General features: G+C 35.6%; 1 protein-coding gene and 1 long non-coding RNA gene across 3 annotated transcripts in view; both read left to right on the top strand.

Annotated features, from left to right (window-relative positions):
* Positions 1 to 16,737, top strand: part of LOC108582900 — a 72,312-nt gene extending 55,575 nt beyond the window's left edge. Inside the window, exon 3 of the long non-coding RNA XR_001896902.3 lies at positions 16,385 to 16,737. This is a non-coding gene — a long non-coding RNA (uncharacterized LOC108582900). The remainder of the gene's footprint in view (positions 1 to 16,384) is intronic.
* The window catches only part of DIAPH3 (diaphanous related formin 3), a 495,444-nt gene that overhangs the window by 464,578 nt on the left and 11,117 nt on the right, over positions 1 to 19,749 (top strand). The window lies entirely within an intron of this gene.

The raw sequence follows: 19,749 nt of genomic DNA, 5'->3' as shown, positions 1-19,749 counted from the left end.
GTACCAGTGCATATCTTTTTAATTGCTTGACTCAGCTTAAATTGTCATTCTTATTTAGATAAGGGTCATTTTATTCTAGTACTTAATTTTTTTTGTTGGAATACTCTTATACTGGTAAAAGTTTTAGTACTAACTTCTTAAGTACATGTTTTAGTCTTCAGAAAGGGTAGAATGTACGTTTCAGTATTAAAACCATTAATCCAGCTTTGTTGTATATTGACATTTCACTTATTAGCAGATCATTTACCTGACTGCAGATCTCTCTTCTTTGTTAAGAATGTTGCTTTTACAGTTTTCTGATACTTAGGAGAGGAGACCAATGGCCATTTAATAGTACTAATATTTGTCTAGTGACTTTTCAATGTGAGGTACTGTGCTTTGTGCTTTCATGCATTGTGTTATCTCATTTAATGCATTCTCCCTTTTACTTCTATTTGAAGGGGGGAACCATCTGGATTGTAAGAGCAGGTTATTTTCAAGCACGAAAGTTCCAGGAGAGAGAATATAGATTTAGTATTATTCCTCCTGGCATTCCTCATTCTAACTTTCGCCATCACCTGAGTTGCAGCATTGGGGAAGATAAGAGCACCAGGGTGCACATCTTTAAAGACATTTATGCTGCTTGCCTTCAAGTAAATATCAGCTACGACCGGGAATGTTAGACTCTCTCCTTCTTCCCTGTAAAGTGGGCCTTTAATGGGATGGCCACACTTTATTGATGGGAATCCTTTGTTCAAGTTGAAATCACAGGTACAAATGAAGCCTAACTAGTAACCTACAAAATATATGCACTAGAAGCTATGGCAGTGGTTCAAAGTGAGAAAGATGATTAGTATATTCATTTTTATAGACTGTAGCACTTTATGATGCTTATGGAAATAATCTTAGTAAATTATTCAATCAAATAAATTTTACATGAGGGTTTTACTAACAAGTCTAAAAAATTATTTTCAACTAGGTTCAGTCAGACAGATGGATTTTGTTCTCCAGGTGGTTACGTATTTTTTGCTTGATAACCTATTTGGCAGCACTCTTTTGAACCTGTGAATATTTATATTTTAGGGCGCTCTCAATAATTAAGAAATCCACTTTCAGTACCAGATGTTTCCGATGACTGAACAACTTTGTTTCATTCTACAACTGTAACATTTTTTTTTACTTTCTTTGTGTTTTCAATAATATTTTCCCAAGAACCAGGAACAAAGGAAGCATTTACTAAAGTCATATGTTCACTAAGAAACTATATAAAGGCTAATTTACTTTATTAAGCAGAAATGTAGGCATCCCAAGCGCGTTGTTTATTTTAACAATCAAGCATTTTAGAAGCTATAAAAATTAGCTAGTTTATAACATTTTCAGTGACTTTTCTTAAGTTGTTGAAGTACCCAACTAATACACAAATTTAATTTTAGAAACCATGAAATTATGCTTTCCTGTAATGTATTATCTAACCTTTGAATGAAAAGCTTTAAATTTTTCAACAACTGTGCAACAAATGAAGAGTAAAATAACTTCTTTTATAGTAAACTAGACCAAAATCAGTGTATAAACCTCATACACTTACTCTTGGAATAAACCTTGGCCTGAGACAAGATTTTTATTCTTTAGCAAATAAATCTTGAGTATCCTGTGATGGTTGGAGTCATACACAATTATCTGAGTTTTTGCCAGTCTCCTATTTCATTTTACCTTGACTAAGTCCATTCTATAATTATTTTTCTTGATGTCACTGAGGCTAACTATTGGTTCTTAATATTTCAAAGACAAAAGTATTTAATATCTTTCATATCTGTCCTTTCTTATAATGGTAGACAAATTGAAGGGGGAGTATTTGTTGACTTTGGTTTATATATAGCACTATAAGAACAATTAGAAATCAAAGGAATGAAGTCACTTATTTAAGAATCACATTTTAGGATATTGCTAAGGATTTTTCTTTATGTTGAATTTAGAAGGTTGGATACTAAACATGTCATCATTTCATAATTTATTTCAGAAACTATTTCCTGGAAAATTCACTTTTGGCCTTGCTTTCTAAATGAGGATTATAAGGATCATTTAAAATTCAGATTTAAATATATAATTCCCTATATAAATGAAAATTTCAAGTTTATTCTGCAAGTAAGAAACTCAAATTTGTCATATAATTTTACAATAATTTTCTTTCTCTTTTTATTAAAAATTTATCATTTTTACTGTTTTTGAGATACTCCGTCACGTGCTTCATGAATTTTGCATAAACTTTGTTACTTTTTTCTAAGATTGGGAAATATGCTGTTTTTGTTCTGCAGTGAGTTTTCATGTGAGGTTGCAGATAATTCTGATACTATATAAAGACCATCCAAGGAGCATTTGCTTTAAATTGTCTTTGCAAGTAACAGAGAGGGATTTGCACTGATAATTTTCCTAATTCCTTGGAATAATGTCACACACTTTTAAGCCTGAGTTTTGACAATCAGAATCAGACAAAGAACTGAGTTCGATGACATCAGAGAGCTTATAAAAGCACATCTGGCCAGCCCATGCTCCTGCCTAACATCTTTTAGTGGCTTCCCGTAGTTCTTTGAATAAAATCTCAGTTCACACAATGTCCCAGAACACCCTCACCCACAGGCCCAGGCTACCTCTCCCATCTCAGTCCAGTCACTCTTCTCTTTGGTCACTACATTCCAGTCATAAGCGCCTTCCACCGGAGTCCTTCAAGCTGTTCCCTCTACCTGGAATGCCATTCTTCCAGTAAACCTGTCTTGCTAACTCTTTCTTGTTCTGGTCTCAAATATAATTTTCTCATAGTAATTTTCCTGTAACTGCCTTCCCTCTAAAACTTAAATCAGGTCCCTTGTTACACTTCATAATTGCACCCTTTACTTTTCCTTCATTGTACTTACAAGTTATAATTACATATTTGTTTGATTATTTGTTTAATGCCTGCCTCTCCCAATAGAGTGTAAGCTCTGTGATTAAAGAGTTGGAGTCAGAGGAAAGATTTTATTATAATCAGTATTTCACACTTTTGACAGGTAAATTAGACCCAAAATAACTCCCAGGGAGCAATACACAGCCTGGAAAACATGAAATCAAGGAGAGGCTGTTTGGTGTAATAAAGGAGGAGTACCAGGCTGAATTTTCAGAGGCCTAATAGAGTAGGTTGTGGCTGATGGAAGTGGTGGTAGTGGGTCAATTTCTGCATGGCAAAAGAGTGTACCCTGACTATTTCACTGTGTCATTTGGGGCATGTCTTTGACCATTCTGAGCTTGTTTCCTTGTCATTAAAAGGAAAACTAAAGTTCTATGACTATAATATTGTCACCTTCAAACAGGAAAATGGAGGAAAGCTTGGGCTTCAGCATTCTTTAGTGTCCAGAAGATATAGTGGTGAGCCTTACCAAGAATTCCAGACACAGCCAAGAATATAGACCTTATTTGGTGGGGGGGGTGTCAGTTGGGGAAGTAGGGGGATGTAAAAGGTCTGGAAAAGAGGATACAACTAGAAATGATTTAAATGACCTCTTTGGCTCAAAATTCATAATTATTTGTTTACCATTCATACCTCTTATTAGCCCTCGAATTTTAAACCTCAACCTTCCTTTTGCCTCATCAGATTTCATAGATATATTCTCAGGTACTCAGAAAAATAGCAAAGCTATCAGGAGTAAAAGTTTGTATTCTTTTCTAAAAGAAAAAAAAAAATTCTCAAAACTATGAGTAATCTGTACCAAGTAATTGAAAAAAAAATTAGTTTTATTGTATTATTTTTATCAAAACCATAGAACAGAGAATACTGTGAACTATACATGGGGTATTCTACATTCTAAATTCTATACTTGGCTTTTTAAAATCCTTTTGACTTGTCTTAGACTGAATGAAGTATTTGAGTCCTAACATGTACATTGCATAAGCTTCACACTGAAGAGTCAGAATTATTTTTAACTAATGTTTACAAAGGATCAGTGGACTGTATCCTTTTGTTTATGTTGTACATGAAAGAAATACAGTTTACATAGTCATAAACACCCTCAGTCAGCCCTCTGCAAATGGATTATGTACTTGAATATAAAAAAGTTTCTCACACATTTTAAATGTACTTGAGTTAAAACATTCTTTCCTCCTTGTTTACTTCTTTCCCTTTCTCTAGCTTTGCTTCCTGTCTTTTGCTCATTTTATTCGTTCTACATGCTTTAACTAAAATTGATTAATATACAGACTGCAATTTCAGGTTGAGTTTTATTCTGAATATTCCTTAATCATTTGTTCACAGTGAGACCTTTTCTTATGGTCAAAAAGATTTTAATTTTGCTGATATAAAGTATATTAATTTAATAGAAGCAATCATAAGGAAATGATTCAAATGTGCCAGGTTTTATTTTAACCACTGATCTTTTACCATATTTCCTAAAACACTTAGATATCATTAAGTAAGCTTTTATAATCTTTGATCTGATCTCATAATTGAGCAAAACGTTGCTGAAGGTTGACAGTATGACCCGTGGGAATAAAAAACAAGACTAATGAAATGAGTAAGCAAAAATTCTTATCTTTTATGCAGGGCAAGGTCTGTGTAATTTTCTCAATCTAGTCATCCCCTTTCCTTTGGAAAATCCAAAAAGATAAGATAATTGAAGAGGTCCCGATATGGACTAACCTTGCTTATATACTAATTTTGATTCCTATTAGATTTTTCTCCAGAAATTACTTAAATTTTTAATGACTAAAAAGCAACTGATAAATAACAGCCATCCTGCCTTCCTGTGTGTTGCTGCCGTCATTTTCCCCAAACACCAAACCCTTTTACCTCCCAGCATTTTGTATTTACTCCTTTCTCTACCTGCAATGCCCTACTATTCTTTATTTGACAGACTCCTACTTACATGTCAAGACCCAACACAAATGTACTTTCATAGTAATAGTAAATCCCTTGGAGGCTTAGTTCCTCTGTCCTCTCTGCTTCTGCAGTATTTTTCCTCATAGCTCTATTTTAGCACTTATTTATAATTTATTTGTTTTAATAATTTGTTTCACTCTGATAGATATGAGTGCCTCAAGGCCTAAGATCTTATTCATCCTGGCATTCCTGGCCTCAACACAGCAGCTGGTAGATGCATAGTAGGCAATCCATTATTGTTTGCTACAATTGCATGAATTAAGCAACCAATTACATGAAATGTCCGACCAACAACCTTCTACTTTGAAACCGGTATATTCCCAAAGTTAATTTTTAAATCAGTTGTTTTGGAATTCACAAAGCAATTTCCCATAGAAAGAATGTTCTAAATGGTGGTTAGGTTCCCAGGCTAGCCCTCGAGAGTCTATTTAACCCATAATGTAGCTGTAACACTATGCAATTGTAATGAAAAATAGCAGAAAACAACACTGTTACAAATGTGCAATGTTTTCATTATATTAAGTAAATACAGTTCCTCTTCTGTATAGAAAATGCAATGTAGGGCAAATTATACCAACCAGCAAGTGTAATATGATCTAGTGACAAGAGCAGGACAGCTGAACATAGGCCAAGCTCTTTCACTAATTTGCCTTATAAATTGTTTAACTTTACTATGCCTGAGTTTCTGCATCTGTCCAGCCAACTTGGTAATTCTTGCCTGCTCACCCTGAAGAAAAGGTAAAGTAATGTATATAAGAATGCATTGAAACACATAAAGCCCTATAAAAATGCAAAGTGTATCATCACATAAAGTGCTCACAGACAAATGAAATTATATTGAATTTTGGACTTTTAAAGGAGTGAAAAATAAAGAAGCAGAGTTGATGTTTCAACTTCAATTGCCCAACCCCATTACCTGGGAGCTGGGTAACCACCATGTTATCCTTTCTCTGCCATGACCAAATTGAAAACACATGAGTTAATATCTCTGGGCCTTGGTTTCCTCTTGGGTAAAGTGACATTGTGCAAATTAGATGACCTTCCAGTTCTTTTAATCTGGATATCTGTATTTAACATTATTTGGATAGAGTAGCAACTTTCATGGCATAAAAAAATGTCCTGGAAGGGTCATAATTATAGGGTCTGAATTTCTTCAGTTTTCTCTTCTGTGATCAGCTTACTTAAAGCATCACTTGCATAGCATACACACACACACACACTGCTTAATACAGTTTTTTTCTTAATCTGCCAAATCTGTCCACCCTAAAACCAACTTATCCCCCGGCGTCTGCCAAATCTTTCCACCCTAAAACCAATTTGTTCTCCGACGTCTGCCATGAAAATCAGCATGGAAACCAACTTCCGTCAAATAACATCTCCATCCAAACCTGCAGAATAGCAATCTTCTCATTTCTTACTCAGATTTTTGCTTTCTTCCATGAAGAAGAAAGTTTTCCTTCATGATTTGCCTAAAAATTTCTCCTTGATTCTGGTGCAGCAGATATATACTCCAGCAAACTGTCTAATCAAATTTTATTCTCTATTAGGAGCCATCTGTTTGCTGATGACGACTCTGTTTGTTTTTTATTTTAGTGCAATGCATTTTCAATCCTTCATCTGTTTTATCATACCACCTGCACTTCCCATTTTCCCAGCTCATTCCTTCCTTCCTCTTGTGTGGGTGAAGAAAGAGACAGGGTGTGGACAGCAGGAGGCCGCTGTACTCCAAACAAAATACTTGAGGCTCAAACTCTTCTCTCTGACTGATTAGAATGCCTCTCTCTCCATGTAGTCCAGGCCTTCTTTACTTTCTGCCCTGTATTTAAGCTTCCTCAGAAATCTTTTGGCCTTTCAAGAGACTTTCCTGCAGCAGAAGAAAGAAGGTGCTAAATTCTTGCAATCTTTAACTTTCTATAACGAGAGATTCACAGTTATCTCTCCCTCAATCATTGCTTTCTTTCTGTGCCTGGGGGTTGACTAGTACATAATAAAGATGAAACCCAGTCTAAGTCTATGTAGTTGATTGCTTTTTGGTGAAACTCTATTACATAAACATCTTCTATGTGAAATTTCCAACATAATTTGATACTAAAAATGTTACTATTAGGTAACCCATGTTATGGTTTTTCCATTGTCTTCATATATTCATCTGCATGAACATGGCCTGTCTTGAATCCTAACCATCCACTAAATGGGTACTTGGTAGCATTTTTAATAGATTTTTGCTTTAGGTAAAGTTCCCTGCAAGTTGTTTCTGATGTATCTAATCCCATTGTTACTTCCAAACTGAAATGAGACCTTGCCCTTATGAAGCATGGTATCACTTAAACTATCTCTAGGTGGACCTCATGCCACCAAAATTCTGTTGTATTTATTATGTGCACAATTCATTTGACACTTGAATGACACTAAAAATGAGTCAACAGACGCTTCTCTTTTGTCCCTCGTCCCTTTCAGACCAATGACAGTACCTTAAACTTCTTGGTGGTTCCTGGCTCTGTGTCTTATGCATATAGGTGCTCAATAAACATTTATGGATCATTATTCATTTATGTTTGGACTTATTTGTGAGGTTGAAATGTTCAATTGATCTACTTTTTGACCTTTTCAGTTATCATTTTTTTTGTCAGTGGTTTTGATTATTCTGGTGCACTTTTACCATCAATAGGTCATATCTATAAATAGAAGTCTAGAGACATTTTTAATGTGTTTGGAAAAAGAATAAAGAAATTCAGGTTTTAAAATTACAGATGAATATTGTGCTAGTGATTAGCTTGACCAACATATTTTGAAGCAGTTTATCAAGCTGAGAAAAAGACAACAATAGAGCCATCCCTTCTGACCACAATTTCAATGACTTCCTTCAAAAATAGCCATTTTAAAGTTTTTGTTTCCTTCTTCTTTTAATCTCTCATGTTATGAATAATATTTAGCTGAACTCCCAAAGCAACTGGGGGAAGAAAATCTTTGGTGTTGATTTTGGATAAAATATGAGACATTTACTTTTGTGAATGCTAATCTCTGAAGGCTTCGGTGCAATCTTTTGTTCTCTGAGTTCTTGTGTTGTTCAAAGATTTAAATTTAAACACCAATATGTTTTTGACCACAAGAAAACCCTCTGAAACACCTAAGTATGAAAGTTTTAGTTGTTAATATCTATAGGATTTCATTATTTTAATTACCATCTCAGCAATTTCCAGTGGGTAATAATGGCATGTGGTTGTCCTGCCTGTACTTCTATGGGCAGTTCATAGAATAATCATCCTTATGTTACACTACATTGTGGTTCATTGTCTCTCTGAACTTTTTATTTTATCCATATTTGCTTAGCAACCAAGTTATAATTGTTTAAAATTTATCCTAACATTCTCTGAGTTTTTTCGATATATCATTTTAAGACACTAAGAGGGGATGTCAGATTTGTCCTGACTTCTGGTCAAATGGGTTAAAACTCTACTTCCTATATTCTTAGCCTCATAAAATCCTTTCTTCCTATAAATTCCAAAATCTGACTGATCACAAAGCATATTCATAGATCTAAAAATGGGTATGTTTTCTTTAAAACTGTATTTGTTGGAGACAAATACTTATACTCCATCAAAAGTTTTATCAGCTATAATTCCCTCTTATAATTGTTTTTTAAAAGTCCAAACTAAGTTATTTTGCTCTGGTTGAGGCATGTTGGCTGATTTTTAGACTTGGATGAATTTCACTGTAAATTGCTGTTGGATGTGACTGGAGTACCCGGGAGCTGTCAGGATGGCTCAGTGATTTAACGCTGGTGTCCTGCAGCTTTGACTGTAATCAGCAGATGCTGTGGTATTACCATAAATGTTTTCCTAACTGCTTCTGTCAAAAAGAGAAAATTCTTCCTGCACCGAGTCTACTGCTTCTGATTAAATTCAGTTTGCCTTCTTTTGCATAATTAATGTCCCATGATGATCTCTAACCTTTTGTTTTTAATATTGCCTCTTGGTCTAGACTCAGTCTTTACAGGGAAGCTCAACTAAGAGCAGACAAAGAGAAACGGATGGTGCTTTTACATGAACCCCCAGCACCTCCATGGCTGTGAAGTCGTTACTGTTTTATATACCATGACTTGTCAAAGATCATGAAAGGTTCTTGTCTTTGCAATGTTTTTCATTGTTGTCCTAGTGCTCTGTTTTACTTCAGAAGGCTATTTCTATAATGCTTTGGTGCACATGGTTTTGCCTGAGGATGTGTGATGATAGGGTCTGCTTTAGAATGTGCTTACCCTGGTTGTGTAAATTGATAAACCTCTGACACAAGCCAGGCAAAAGGCTACCTATTCTCCGGCAAAACTTTCTATACCTCTAGCCTGAAATAACTCAGAGATTATATTTGCTACAACAAAGTAAATGTGTATAAAACATAAGTATGTTAAAAATGAATACCTTGTTTTTGTCAGTGAACACATTTTATACATTATCTCAATGGGAAAAGATCCTTGAGTTTATTAAAGAGCAGTACTTTTTTTCCTGAAGAGCCCAAAGTGCTTTCTTATTTGTTCTTTTCAAACCTCTGAGTACTCTTGCCTGACAGCCACCTGTGAGCTGAATTTTTTTACTCTTTTGAGTAGAACATTGATGTGAATAGATATCCTTTGTGATTTTATTCTTACAGTATAAGATAAAAGGTGTACGTGACATCTCTAAGGTACTAAATAAGGCCTGTAGTAACTGGCAAATTTACAGCTTAGAACTAGCCTGTAATCATATTATCTGAAGTTAGAATTCTTCCAGTTCCCTTTGTTTCAGAAAAAGAGATAGAATGACTGAGCGCCACATTTTCTGGGATTTATCTACTTCTTTCTCCTATAGCAGATTCCACTAACAAATATTTATAACATTATTTTCAATGTCATTTTATGTGCTTATAGAATCAAATACCTTTCAAATCAAAAAGGATCTTAGAGTTCACAAAGTATTTTGTGACTGATGAAGCTGAGTCTAGATACACAGAGTCACATGCAGTGGCACATTTAGTTTGGGGATTGCCAACTTTTAACTACTGCAGTGTTAACTTGGACTATAGATTTTAGTTGATCTCAGATTAAAACCAAATAAAAGAGAAACACAGGAATTTCAAAATAATTCTAGCAGTCCCCACATATCTTCCACATAAAAACAAAATTTATGATCAATAGAACTTTATTTTTTCTTACTCAAACTGTTACTACAAAATCTTTAAGCCTGTAGCTGCTTAGATCTCCTGCAGCTCCAGTGTATTATTTTTTTCCCACACAACCAACAGTGATACCACTTTTCCATCTCTACTTACCATCTCTTTGTATTACAAGAGAGTCCACCCTTTGAGCAGAACAACTAATCCATGATCTAGAAGATGACAGAGTACCCCTTGAAACTGAGACTTTCAGGTTTTCATTCTGGTTCTGTCTTTTCCTTGCTCTGTCACTAAAGTGATCCACTTAACTTCTGGGCCCAATGTTTTTGTTGGTAAATAGAGATAAGCAATAACCACCTCAAAGGAGGATTCAGTGGATGCTCTGTGGGCTAATGTGTCCACATACCTGCTTCTTTGAGACCTATATTTAATAGCCAGCAAGAACTTGGACAAGGCAAGAATATAAGAACAAGAGGTCTTCAATGTAATTAAATAAGAGATGTCAATTGTTCTTCTTAGTCTGTTTCTCATTCTCATTTATTCATGAGCATAATGTATTCGTTACTACTCAGAACAAACGTCACAGATATTTCAATATATTTGAAGGTATATTTCAAGATATTTGAAGGTAAGAGTAGAAGGAAGTCAGTTTAAAAAGCACCAATATTTAAGAAAATGTGAACTGTTTCTCTGACTCTAAGAAAACCTCCTTCCTACCCTTCACCCCTACACTCCCCAATAAGCTTTCCATAAATTCTTTCTTACCTTGATAACTCTAGGTGCCCTGAAATCCTCAAACTTGATATTAAGTGTATTGCTGTTACCATGCTGCAAGAGAAAGCTGTCAGGTTATCTTAATGACAAAGAGCTGTAATTCATATGTATTACAGCTGCCATTCTTATAGGATATATTATTCTGAATTTGGATATCCACCCACCTTATCCCCAGCAAATTAGCACATAAATCCACATCATAGGATTTATCATTGTAACCATGAATTTAATGATACTACGTGTAAGCATAAACCAGTTTGCTGATGAGATAGATTACATTGAAAGTCTTAGATATGAAAGTTCTTTATTTATTTATACAACATTGAAAGACATATGTTGATCAATTATTCCCAAAGCTTCTATGACTATTTTAACCCAGAGTTATCTATCTTTAGTTAGTGTCTGTTACTAATCTATCTGCTGTAACCATCAGAAAAGAGGCCCAAACCCAGCCACTTTCAAGACTTGTGATGAGTACGATGATCTGTACTTTTCAAAGAGCTTTTGCATATGTTGTTTTTGTCATAAAAATCCTTTGTAGGTTTAGCTTGTTTAATCATCCCCAGTAAACAAAGAAACGTGCTGAAATCTAAAGAGATGAAGAACATTGTTCCAAGATATAAAAAGTAAATGATGGAGCCAAGAAGAAACCTTTGCAATTTTTCCTTTTGTATATAAACTAACCCCATAATACTACACCCTCTGATCTAAGCTGTCACAAATGTACAGTTTGCAGCTAACCAGATGAGCTGGAGAAAATTGTTTTGGTTCTCTTTCATGTAAATCCATAGAACAAACAAATCAATAAGCGTACAGCTTGATAAACAAAAAGGTTTTTCCGTGGCAGAAAGCTCAGGCAGTAAGCTCCAAATCTGTGGAAACAACAGATGCTTCCCAACCTTGCTTCCCACAAATGGGTTTTTAATTTGCCTGAGATATTCAGAGTTCTTTTCAGAAGGCCCAGAAGAAAGTGACAGCAGCAAACCAAGAACGTTGTCAGAGTCTCACAGGTAACAGCTGGCCCCTTGGCCTTGTTTTTCCCCTGCCCCCTGCAGGATGGGAATATTAACAACTTCACTGAGTATGTCAGAATTCACAGGAGAAATGTTATTCAAGTTCCTCCTCATGTCTGGCACACACACAGGCACATTATGTAAGTGGTAGCATTACCATCATCACCATTTGGATTAAGACCTACTTTCAGACTGACTGTGAAGAGAATGGGAAACTGGAATACTAATCTCTTAGGAGAGGCCCAGGTGGAATGATGAATTCATTTTATTCTCCCTCTTTAGTATAGCATTGACAACAAGGAGAGTAAAAAGAGGTTAACCTCAGTGAAAGAACGTTAGAGGAAGCCACCATTTTTATTGACATCTAGGACAGACGTGTCTCAAACTCAGACTTCTGATTATAAATCCATTTCCTTTTTCATATGTTGCTCTTCAGATTCTGCCCAATGCACCCTTTATAAACTGTTCCAGATTTGATCACTTCATGCCTGCATTTCTATGTAGCTTCCTTTTTATTTCCTGCCTCTTGTCTTTCAATGAGTCCCCTAAACATCCTAGTTCGTTAGTTTGGATTAGAAGATTTCCTCTAATTAGTGTCTAGTACCTTCACATGGCTTATGTTCCCTTCACTCATCATCTACTGCTACAGATGATACCCCACCCCCAGCTCTGTGTATTTTCCTTTGGAATCTAACACAACCACAGGACTTAAATGTTTGTATTTAGTATTTAAGACAAAATGGGCCCTAATTTTGCTAAAAGTCGTAACAGATTCCAGATTCAATACTGCTTTGAAAAAAAAATGAGAGGTTTGACTCACTACTCAATACAATCCAAGCTGTTCTTACTGTTTCTACTTGTTACATAGGGAAGGTAATACGCAAATCTCTCTGTTAATATAGCTATATGAATGTGGTTAGATTGTAGGCTTCCTGAAGGCAGGGACTGTGTCTGTTTATTCTCTGCTATATTCCTGAAACGTAAAACAGCATGGCCCACTGTTCATACTTTTGACTAAATGAAAGAAAGCATATTTTTTATCTTGTGTTTTGCAGTACACCAAAGAATTATGAAACATTGTCCTCTTGAATGTAGGATCTTATGATGAAATATGACACATCTGCATTAAAGTACTGCTTTTAACATAAAGAATGGGAAGTACATAGACTCTACTTCGAATAGTTCATGGTTTTATCACTAGACTTGAGTATGTGGCAGGGGCACAAAAAACTACAACACCAGGCTAACTAGGATACAAAACGGAGAGAAATACAAGTTGGCATCTCTATGTTTTGGAAAATCAGGAGGTCATATTTGACTGAGATTTGAGGGATCAAAGATTATTATAGACAATCATTCAGACTAGGGAATAGAGTATTCCCTATTATATAGAGTGTTTATGCAGTGTTATATTCAGAGTTTAATGCAGTATTTTATATAGAGTTTGCTGCATAAGTACAGCTAAAAAATTTAAAGGCATTTTAAGAAATTATACTATTTCCTAATAGAAGAATAGTGTCCTAAAGCATAGATTGCTAGTGAGAGAAAACTATATGCTAAAACTTTAACCTTTAAAATAGATTGAGCCAGGCATGGAGGCTCACACCTATAATCCCAGCTACTCAGAAGGGTGAGGGAGGAGGATCACTTGAGCCCAGGATTTTGAGGCTACAGTTAGCTATAATGGTGCCACTGTACCCCAACCTGGGCGACAGACAAGACCCTGTCAATAAATAATTATTAAATAAATAATAGAGCCAGATTTTTGTGGTTAGTTCATTTTTGTTAAAAAAACAAAACAACTGGAAAATAATTTTATGACTCTGGACCCTTCGTATAAATTGGGTAGTATTTGTTAAAATGTGAGGATTTATGTATAATAACATCAAAATAACTACATTCTAATATTTTCTAATGTACTAGTGAACCTGGGCCATAGATTGTGCTGCTTTTGTAAGTAGATATACAGCAAAGGTAAGTATGGACAGTACTCTGTACCATATAAGCAGAAAACCTGGAAATTAATATTCCTGGTTCTCTTTAGAGAGCTAACTAGATTTTTAGGATATTTCTTTGAAGCAATATCAGTAAAAATGAAGTGTCTCATAGTTTCTTTTTGGTTTATTGTACTGATATATAAATACTTCCTGCTTCTTTTACAGCATTTATAGTTTAAAAATGTTATTAAAGTGCTATAGTTTGGAGCCAGGAGCTGAATTGGATTACTTGAGCTTGAATCAGCTCCACCCTAACTTGCCTCTTAACTGGGACAGGTTTCTTAATCCCACAAAGCCTCCTTCCTCATTGTGAATTGGAGAGTATAAAAATTATACTTTCTAAGGCTATATAATGATTTTTGTAAAGCAGCTTGTGCAAACCTGGCACTTAATAAATGCTGTAACATACTAGTATTGTTGCTATAATGAGTCTTGTAACACATAGCCTGAAATGGGGGGGGAACCTTAAAACAGTTATTTTATTAATAAGTTGGTGAGAAAGTGAACATAATTTTATTATAACTAAATTTGAGTTCCTTATTTGTGGATTGTGTTATAGTGGAAAATTTTACTATTTTTTAAATCTTTGTTTTTGAGAGAGGCTCTCACTCTGTTGCCCAGACTGGACTGCAGTGGTGCAGTCATGGCTCACTGCAGCCTCAACCTCCCAGACTTGAGTGATCCTCCCACCTCAGCCTTCCAAGTAGCTAGGACTACAGGTGTGTGCCACCATGCCCTGGCTAATTATTCCTCTTAACTTTTTGTAGAGATGGAGTCTTACTATGTTGCCCAGGCTGATCTTCAAGTCCTGGGCTCAAGCAATCCTACCATCTCTGCCTCCCAAAGAAAGGGTTGGGATTACAGGCATGAGCCACTGAGCCCGGCATTTTATTGTTTTTTTAACAAAGTATTTGTGATATGTCACTTAATAAACCTCATTGGAAAGATAAGGAGTAACACCCCCCATTAAAATAATCTTTAATAAGTAAAGCTATAACTGTGTACAATAAGGTTTGTATATACCAGGAGAAAATAAGCAAGAGATTACATTAGATAAATAAAATTATTCAGATTGGAAAGTTCGTAAGAGTTGTACTACCAAATGGGTTTGGTAAAACTACAGAGCACATTGCTTCCGTGTTCTACTCCAGAGAGCGGTCTTTTCATATCATGAGATTCCATTAATTGCAAAGGTTTCTAGATTCCATTATTGCGATGTTTTCCTTCCTCTTCCAAATAAAATGAAAGCCAATAGAGAAAAGTAGTACCATTGCAAAATCTAAGACCTTTAGAAATAGAATAATTAATTAGTAAACATATTATTATTATTATACCATAATAGTTTTAAATGAGTGTACTGTGTTTTATATTTTTTAAGTCAACAAAAGTTACACAGGGTACTACAATGCCCCATCAAATTTAATGATTGGTGACAGGTGTAGATGTCTGACCTCTAGTGGCTATAGCTTATAGCTGCATTTTCGTTGATTGAGTTTAAAAAAAAAAAAAAAAAGACTAAGGAAATAAGTCTTCTTAGATCCTAATAATAGAATTCTACAAGTAAGTGTACGATTAGTGTCCCTGAAGTTCTGCTGGTCTAATTGTTGGGGTACTACCTCAAGGAACAGAGGTCAAAACCAACTTCGTTAATCTATGAATTTAAATGCTTGCAATGTGTCAGCAGATCCTGCCCGAGGCCCAGCAGCCAAGGAATCTCTACAGCTTTTTTTTTAATAGACATTGTAAAGTTCATAACAAGCTCTCAATGTTGATATTCAACAACATGTCATAGGCTTGCATGAAATATTTTTAAAATCCTGATAGGATACCTATGTATGACAATGTATGTTTTTATTAGATATCTATATGAATAATATATCTTTCCTAATGTGTAGGTATGTGTTTCTTAAATATTTGGGGGTTTAAATTTACAGCATTACTGTTCCTCATATACTCCACCATGTTTGTGAGACAACCCTTCTGAGTTCAGGGTGCTGCTTATGACCAAGAAACCAAACGGAATTGACCAACAATTTGAAGACATAAACCTGATTATTTTGAACCATTGAACTTATAGATGCTACATTTACTATGATGCCCCAAATTGAAAAAAAGTAGGAAAATTTGTATTCAGAGTTGCAAAATAAAAAAGAGAACATTCTGCCATGCGATAGTAACATATTTGTCTTTAACATAAACCATACCGTAATACTTGATGTAATTTATTCTTTTTGTGCATTGTGTCTCCACTGAGAATTCTTATTTCTCTCAGTAACTTAATGAATTACCAAGTATTTATGGCCAATATGGGTCTCCAGTATTTTTTTAAATTTCAAATACCATACGGATTATAAAGTTCCACATACGTTAAGGCTTCTATGCTAACACTTGTAGCTTGTTTAAGAGAATGTATGTGAAATGGAACAACTAACAGTTACTGTATCTTGTCCTCCTTGTCCATTTACCTGCCGTCAGCACCTTCTTTAGCTTACCAAGGGTACTGTACTCTAATTTCTTTCTTTTCTGCCCTCTGTATGGTACATTTCTAGTCTTTGTGTTTTGTGTTACCATAGAGACAGGAGGTGCTCCAAAGCCCAAAACCCCGAGAAAGCAGACTGGAAGCAGGTCTTTGAGGAAACAGTCCCTGTGGACAAGAGAAGCCTGAGGCAAGAATCTACGGCAGTAAACGGGAAGAGGGGGATTGTGTGGCCCAATCTGATTGTGTGTCGACAGTCTCAGAAAGCACAAGCTCTGCCAATGCTGTGTTAAAAATGAGTTGTTTACTGAAACCAATTTTACAGAGACCTCAGTGCAGCCTGGGATTTCATAGGAATCAAACTTGGTGTTTTATTTGCAAAAAAATAACTGAAGTGACACTGACCTATTCCTTTTACTATTTTCCTCATTAAAAGGGAGCAGCTTCTGAGAAAGGTCCTCTTTGACTGACTTATTTTGCTGATCAAAAATCTCACCTTTAAAATAAAGGTTCATATTCTTCGACTCAGCAAAAACCATCAGAATTGAACCTGCCGTTTGAGTGCAGGAGACTCTACAACCAGCACCCAAATCATTGATCCAAATATGCTAGTTATAGAAATAAGTAGTTTCTATTTATCCTAAGTTGTCATGTAGTCATGTACTCCCTTCATATTTTAGATAACTTACAGCTTTTAAACGTTTCTCTGTATTTAATGAATTGTTATGTTTCCTACTATATTAACTCACGTCATACTTTTTAATATTTTTATTTAGGAGGAGGCTTTTTTATTTAGGAGGAGATTTTTGTTTCTCTTGTCTTTTTCTTAGAGATGTGATGTGAGGTCCTGTAGGGGAAGTGGGAAGAAGAGAAAAATGAAAAATTTAACAACAAAATAATGTGAAATAGAATTTAAACGAACAGATGTTTTCTGAATTACCTTTAAAACCAATTTCTTTTTTGGAATGGGAAGAGATCCATGCTCACGGTGTTTGCTGGACATTTTTTCACAGATCTAGCAGTCTAAGCGGGGAAGACTTCAGAGAAATTCAGAGAACATCAATATTTCTTCCTAGGTTATCTGCACAAAATTGTCCTTTGAAGGAAGAAGGCCACTTGTCTGTAAATCTGTAAATAGAAATAAGGATGAGTAGGGCTCTCTCACTTTCCTCAAACTGACAGTAGGAGGCAGTAGTGTACTAGCCTGAGTGCTCTCTTTAGGGTAATGTCTATGACTCATGCCAGATTCTCTTTTTCACTCATTTTCTAGAAATACATGAAACTAAAATCTTAGAAATCATTTCAGATTTCATAATGAAGCTTGGTACCGTCAATCTAGTACAAGATAATGCTGCTATGCTATGAATAGAACAATAAAAAGAGGCCAGTCTATCAGTTTCTCATAGTGGCAACACTTGAACCTAACCCCCACATAGGTCTTGATCCAATATGAATAGGAGAATAGCATGGAATAAAGGTCAATCTCATTTTGAAAGGAAGGAGAATTAGATTTAATAAATTAGATCCTCCTGATTTTCATTTATTTACTAAAACATGTACAGAACTAGTAAGTAAAAGTAGAAGAGTCTCTGAACGGTAACCCAGTCTCCCCATGCCTAGATGGCTGGATAAACAGATGCCAAAACATAGACGGTAGCAACAGTAGGCTTGTCATTATTAGCATTCAAATTTTGTGAGTATATTTTTAATCTTTAGCCTTTGTCTATTTTGCCATTCACAGAAGCTACCTAAATCAAAATTATCTAGAAATGTATAACTGCTCCTTCCTCTTTATATGAAACAAAATCACAATGAAGTGCTAAATATTGGAACAATTCATTTTCACTTGATTGTTTATAATATATACATATTCAACTCAAAATAATGTATAGGTAATAGCACTGTGAAAAACTCCAGGTTCTAGATCTGTGCTGTCTAATATGGTAGACAATAGCCAAGTGTGGCTCCCTTTTTTTTTTTTTTTTGAGATGGAGTCTCACTCTGTCACCCAGGCTGGAGTGCAGTGGTGCAATCTCGGCTCACTGCAAGCTCTGCCTCCCGGGTTCACGCCATTCTCCTGCCTCAGCCTCCCAAGTAGCTGGGAATACAGGCACCAGCCACCACACCTGGCTAATTTTTTTTGTATTTTTTTTCAGTAAAGACGGGGTTTCACCATGTTGGCTAGGATGGTCTCGATCTCCTGACCTCATGATCCACCCTCCTCGGCCTCCCAAAGTGCTGGGATTTCAGGCCTGAGCCACCGCGCCTGGCCCAGGTGTGGCTCTTAAGCTCCTGAAATGTAGCTGGTCCGAATAGAGATCTGCTATAAGTATGAAATACACATTTGATTGTGAAAACTTAGTACAAAAAAATGCCAAAGATATCATTAATATATTTTTGCTATATCTATGTCAAAGTGAGAATATTTGACATTGGGTTAAATACAACACTTTATTAAAACTAATTTCACCTGACTTTTTTTTTCAATGTTTAATGTGGCTTCTAGACATTTTTACCTTGCGTGTGTAGCCCATTTTTTTCATTCTCATTAAATTTCTATTGGACAGTTCCATTCTAGACTCAATGTTGAGTCCTCAAGGGACCCAAAAGCATAAAAAATGTACAATAAACCAAAAATGATATGTCATCAGCTGTATCTGGGTAGTATTACCCCAAAGTGTTTCCTTTTTTTTTTTTTTTAAGGTTTAGTTTAAAACATTAAGTGAAACAAAATGATAAAATCATGCCATGCTTAGGTTTAGTCACTCAATAAATAAATTATCAAGCCCTTGTTATGAGGCAGGCACTATGCTAGGGCTTGGGAATACACCAGTGAATAAAACAAAGATACCTACCTTCATGGAGCTTATGTTCTAGCAAGTTAGGTCACAGTTAGATGGATATGAATTAGATTTCTTACTACTTGAACATATGTTTAGACATGGCTAATGTAGTATATATGTAGTAATAGGCCAGAGAGAAGTAAAGGAACATTTCTTTTCTTTTTTTTTTTTTTGAGACAGAGTTTTGCTCTTCTTGCCCAGGCTGGAGTGCAATGGCACTATCTCGGCTCGCTGCAACCTCCACCTCCCAGGTTCAAGCAATTCTCCTGCCTCAGCCACCCGAGTAGCTGGGATTACAGGCATGCACTACCACGCCCAGCTAATCTTATATTTTTAGTAGAGACAGGGTTTCTCCATGTTAAGGCTGGTCTCGAACTCGTGACCTCAGGTGATCCGCCCACCTTGGCCTCCCAAAGTGCTAGAATTACAGGCATGAGCCACCACGCCCAGCCGTAAAGGAACGTTTCTATGTATATAGTCATACATAAAATTATTTTATTATAAAATGGTTATAAACACAAATGTATCCCAGGATTGAATTTTCTAATGAATAAAAACATTATTTTAAGCAGATTCTTATTAAATGCATACCAAAAATCAACCTGAAGTATTAAGTCTA

This window comes from Papio anubis, chromosome 15 (assembly GCF_008728515.1).
Source record: "Papio anubis isolate 15944 chromosome 15, Panubis1.0, whole genome shotgun sequence".
Taxonomy (NCBI): domain Eukaryota; kingdom Metazoa; phylum Chordata; class Mammalia; order Primates; family Cercopithecidae; genus Papio; species Papio anubis.
Note: the sequence above shows the minus strand (reverse complement) of the source record. Positions and strands in the feature narration are given on the sequence as shown.